Consider the following 6,161-nt stretch of genomic DNA (forward strand, 5'->3'; position numbering starts at 1 on the left):
AGTTTGAGGAAAAAATAACTCCACTCAGAGTTACTGAACCATGAACGGGGAAACTCTCCATAGAGACCTGGCTTAAATGGGTTTTTTATTACTGTCCCACATAGCAAAATTGGTATGGCCCAGATCTGGCCCACACAATGTGCTTACACATGGCCCACATACGGCCCTTTGGTGGCCCAGATCAGGTTTGCCAGAGATGGCCCGTTGCAGACACACTGGTCATACCTGAATTTGAAGCGTTGGCTACCATAGCAGTATAGTATATCAACATGGCACTTGGGTCTTCCAACTAAAATAGGAAAAAAGGAACATAAACAGTGGCATCATTGCCAGACCTGGCCCACATCTGCTTGACATACACCCTGCCATGACACCGGTCAGTCAGAAGTGCCAGCTTGATGCCGGATCCAGGCCAGACCTGTTTTCTGTGAGCCTGGGCCACATACACCAAACCACAATCGAGCCAGATATGGCATGCCATCACATAGACAGTGCCATCTATACCAGGCCTGGCCCATATTTGGATGGCATACGTCTTATCATGCCAGAAGTCAGCCAGCAGTGCCGGCTTGATACCAGATCTGGGCCAGACCTGCTTGCTATGTGGGGTAAAGTTGCATATTTTAACATAAGAGTCAGTGGCGCTTTATACTTTAACCTAAAGACCCTACAATGATCGAGAAAAACCCTTTGAGCATTTGGCAACAGTGAGAAGGAAAAACTCCCTTTTAACAGGAAGAAACCAACAATAACAGAGATAAACCAGACATGAAACAGTCCACTGTGTAAGCAAAAAGTACAACATCAAATTCTACACACAGTGAAGTGGAAATACAACAAGTCACAAATAGGTAACAAAAGATTATAAAATCAAATTTAAGGTATTACTGCGACACTAAAAGTATCAGAACAATATCAGACAAAAGAGTCTGGTGATATTTGATTTGACTGTCCATCTGTCTGTATCTTCCTCGCTGATACTCATGCAATCTGCAGCCCCATTAACAGCACAAAGGAGGAGACAAATCAATAAATCAGATATTTTCTCCTTGGTTGCTGCTCAAAAAAAAAAAAAAAAAAAGACCCTCCTGTTTAGCCATACTCCCCGAGCGTCTGGAAGTGTCTGTGAGCATGGCTGTTTGAATAACTGCAACATATGTCGAGGATTTCGCTCTGTGTGTGTGTTTAGAGCTGGCACGGGTCCCTGTCTCCACCTCCCATCTGTGTACATTGTCATGTGCTTGATGAGGCGAGACCATTCATTTGTCAAACAACATGTGGGGTGGTTGAGGTGGGGACGGGGTGTGTGGGGAGAAGCAGCTGAGAGCTGCTGAGAGCGAGTGTGTGTGAGTGCTCACCGGTAGCAGGGGGATAATTAGATAAAGGAGAACGTGTAGCCGAAAGGTTAATGACAGTAATGAATATATTACCATAAAGGAGACAGAGCAGGTTCTCCTTTTCTCCTCTCCGTCAGCAGGTTTAGAAAAGTGACAACAGCAGAGTGAACCACGGCAAAAGTCATGGATGATTTCAAATTGATGAAATTGAAATTCACTAAGGAAGAACGATAAAATGGTAACTCTTTAGCGTCTCCTTAAAAAGTTTCAAAAGATAAATAATTCAAGATTAAATAGATTTTTAATCAATGGGAGAAATTTTTGAGAAATTGCTAGTTCAGGAACACTACACACTCTCTCACACACACACAACACACAGAAAATGTTCCTTGAGCGTCCTCTGATCGAGGCAGGGACTGTCACCATCTGGAAAGGTCAAAGGTCATAGAATGGAACCAGTGGTCACTCTTATGACATCTGGGAAGGCAGACAGTCTGTACAAATCCACACCCATGTCAGATACACACAAGTGCTTACACAGTCTAGTGCAGCCAGCGGGTTTGTGTGTATTTGTGTGTGAAGATACTGTGTTAGCGTTAAAATAAAGGCACATATGTGGAAAATCATTAACAGGAACTATTGGGTTTACTATTTTTATTGCATTTATTTTTTAATCATATGTTTCTCTCTGCACAATAATAACTACATGTGTTTTTCTGTAAATGCAGGCTGCCAGTCAACAACACTGTGCTGTACCAGATCTGCAGGCAAGAGGGCAGCAGCCTACTATCATACAAGCTTGGCTCATCGCATTGGGTAATATGTTGTAATACACTGTAGAATTACAAGAATTTATATAGACTATTATTTGGGTGAAAGATTAATTGTTTTAACTGTTCTTTAAAGATGAAGAATAAAGGTTTATTCTAATGCAAATTAAGCTCTTAATTTGTGAATTATTTCAAAACTGTGCAGCTTTTTGGTCTTTTTATGCTGTTTGCCGAGAAGGAAATATGACTTTAGTTTGTACAACTGAGACTGTGGACTCATCATACCTGGGCTATGTTGGTGACTACTAAAGTCAATATGTCTAAGACTTGGAATCAGTGCTGCAGTCCAGTTTTCTAAAAGAACGCTTTAACTAATTTATGCATGAATGTGATATATATTTATATATATAGTAACTGCTGTAAGGGTCCAATAAATCCAGCAAACACTTATCCTAAGTGACAGGCCATGCATCTGCATGCTGAATGCACAACCGCTATGATTTTCATAAAGCAGTAAATGAATGGAAGGGAAACAGTTTTGTTTGTGGATAATGTGGATCCTGTCTAATAACTGAGGAGATGCTGCACTTGTGCCTCTCTTGATGAGCGTTCAGCTCTGTAGAAGGACGAGCAGGATTAGTAGATTTTATAATGTGTGTTAATCAGATTAACTTGATTAGGTTAATCTGAGAATGTTTGTGTGTGACTGTATATCAGTGTGTATGACAACTTGGCTGCACTGTGGCAGGATTAAAGCTGGTGCATTGCTCAGCTGCAGACAGCATTTTTAAATGTCTTTGCTGATAGAGTCACATTATATGACCGGCTAATGGTGGGGATGCCAGACTGTATTCTTCAGTGTCTGAACAGCTTTTTTGTTGATGTCTTGTCAATGAGCTGTCATTGCAGTCAACGTCCACAGACTCCCTCTGTTACAAACCGAATCCTCCTCAGGGACCAGAACAGATCTGCACTTCTGTCTGAGGCAGCAATCGCTGCAATTTTAAAAACTGCTAAAACTCAGATTCCACATGGTGTCTGTGAGCCAAAGAATAAAACACAGATCATGTTCATTTACTTCCATCACCAGTATCCCCTGACAGTCCACTGATGTCTCTATGTGAGCTCAACACAAAGCAGCCACCCACTGACATAATGACCTACACAACAATACAGAGATCTCATTTAACTATATGAGCATATTGACCAACCTCGTCACACACGAGAGAAACCAATATCGACATGCTGCTCTCACAGCAGTGTTATCTTAGTTTAGACCAGCTGCCATATGGTTTAGTCAGCTGAACACAGCTTCATGTACGTATCACCTCTTGCGGATTGATGCAGCCCAAATGAGCATTAAAGCTGCACTCACTGAAAAGGCAGAATCAAATTTACAACAATAAAACTGCTAAAAGTTCAAATGGCAAAGGAAAACCCAAAGATCTGAGATCTAACCAAAGTACTAATTTATAATAAATTTAACAGCCAACTTAACCCTGTAAAACCATGAAAAAAGGCCATAAAAATTTTATTGACACTTCTGACAAATAAAACAATAAACCAAATAAATATAAATTAATATGAAGTTCAGTTTGGATTATTTTTGCTATATTCTGTATTTCCGTGTCATTTATTGCTTAAAAATGTATTGTGCAATTAATTTTTCAGAAAAAAAATCACACTTTTGATGTAAAGGTCTCAAAAACCTACAAAAGCCCATCCCACATCACATATGATACATTTGGCATTATGGAGTTAAATAAAAGCCAGACTTTAAAAAGTGTGTATTAAGATCCTGTAGCCACTGCAGACTGGAGCTGCAGTGGCTACAGGCTGATTCCTGCAGAGAGTGCAGAAGCAAAGGGTGCGTGTAAAAAAAAAAAATACAGATAGACAGACTGGTTTTGTTTGATTCCAGTGATTAAAAAAAGTATTTGAATATTAAAATCAGTCCTACAGGCAGCCAAAGGAATAAAACACTGTATTGTGTTAGGGCTTATGGATCGCTACCCCCAGCTGCTGTGCACAGAGCAAATTGTCAAAGCCCAAAAACATCATGTATGACAAGTCTAGAGATTATAAAACTGAGCACATGTTTCTAAGATGATCAATTAAAACTTTTTGCTACTTGGCAAATAAATAAAAGTGCACAGAGAACTCTCTAACTCTCTCTCTCTCTTTTTCTCTGAGCTTTCCCCCAAGATTTCAAAACTTCTGTTTTGCCTGGAGGCTGTCTACCAATCAGAAGGTCAGGGGTTCGATCCCTGGCTCCTCCAGTCTGCATGTCGAAGTATCCCTGGGCAAGACAGTGAACCCCAAGTTGCCCCCAATGCATTCACTGGAGTGTAAGTGTGTGAATGTTTATTTAAACTTCTTAGGCAAAGGACACAGCTCGTGTTTGGATGCATGAATGAATGAGCTTGTAGTAAGAAAGTGCTTTGAGTGGAAAGTGCTTCATTAGCAATGGTGCATAATTTTTCTTTAGTAGGTTTTGTCATACACGTGTTGGACTGCAATCATTGTTTTATTATTTTTCTGAAGGCAAACACAAGGATAGGATTACACTATTTCCAAATCACATTTAAGAATTAATATATAAAAATGTATACAGCTTTCTATATTTTTCTTAGTGCTAACAAATAAAATGAAAAGGCTCAGACAAACACAGAAAGACACACACATAATAAAACAGACACACACACACACCACAGCACACTTATCAAGTGATTAACTGTCAAACTGCACAGCCAGAGTTCAGCAAAGGTCAGGATTGATTTACATAGACAGATGGAGAGCCCTAGTGTGTCAGTGTATAAGTCAGTGTGTGTGTCAGTCTGTGCGCACTGCCTCCCATCAATAAGTGTATTGAGCTCCAGCACACACACGAATGCACTAAAACACACACACACATGTGCACACTCCCCTGCGGCGCTGCTCTGTGCAACTCCTTCATGTTACCATGGAGATGATGAGCTTGCTGTACATCATCATAATGGGGTCGTGGCACAGTTAAAGGTCAAAGGTCGTGGGTGGCATGGTGTGTTTGTGTATTAGGTATCAGTGTGATTGTCCCGGTGGTTAAATCTTGCAATGTGAGAACTTTTCACGGGAAGTCAGGCTAAAATTAAAAAAAACTTTTGGAGCCATGTACATGCGGAAGACACAGGTGGAGGTTGTACTTACATAATTTAATGCATGAAACTGAGTTAAACAGACAGCTAGTAGAAAGCATTACCTAAGCATTTACACTGTGTGGCTCAAATTCTCTACATTTTTAACCCAGTCTGGAGTAAAATAAACTATCTTGTAAGATTCGGATAAATTTAAAGCTACATGTTAGCCTAACTGAAACAAAGTGATACGCATTATATATATATATGATATATACAAATTTAGTATTTTCAGTATAGATAATTAGAGCAACCTTTATGAGAACAGTTGGTATAGTTTGCCACACAACTAGGGTCAATTTACGTCCAAGTAACATAGATTTTTTTCCATCAGATGTTGAGAGTGAGGGTCTGTGCTGATGTCTGCGTGCCTGCCAATTTTTATGACCCTACAGACTCATCCGTGGAGACTTTATATTACAATGCACCTACTATGCATGCGCAGCAAGCACGGGGCTTCAAGCAGACTTCAAAGAAGTATAACAAAAACGACTACTGGGCTGTCAAGCCTCCTGCTGTCTGGATCTAAATAAGACCTTACAACTCCAATAAGCCTGGCTTAGAAGTTAAAGGTGGAATATTTCAAAAGCTTTATTGAAAAAATAAAAAAAACATTTAATTTCTCCACCCTTTTTTAAAAGCAAAATAATTTTTATAGTGCATGACTCCATGCATGACTCTGCTGCATCTGCCAGAGAAACTATAAAAAACTGTTTAGCTGGAAACCTGAAATTCAAGGCTATGGCATCAGCAGGTGTCTGTGACCAGAGGGTAAAGCTGGATTCTCTAAAAGTCTCCAAAAGTCTCAAGTTCACAACCAGTGGGTGACGTCACAGTGGCGACATATGTCTTTTTCACGCAGGGTGGCCCAAGAAAAAGCT

The sequence above is a fragment of the Oreochromis niloticus genome, linkage group LG12 (assembly GCF_001858045.2).
Source record: "Oreochromis niloticus isolate F11D_XX linkage group LG12, O_niloticus_UMD_NMBU, whole genome shotgun sequence".
Taxonomy (NCBI): Eukaryota; Metazoa; Chordata; class Actinopteri; order Cichliformes; family Cichlidae; genus Oreochromis; species Oreochromis niloticus.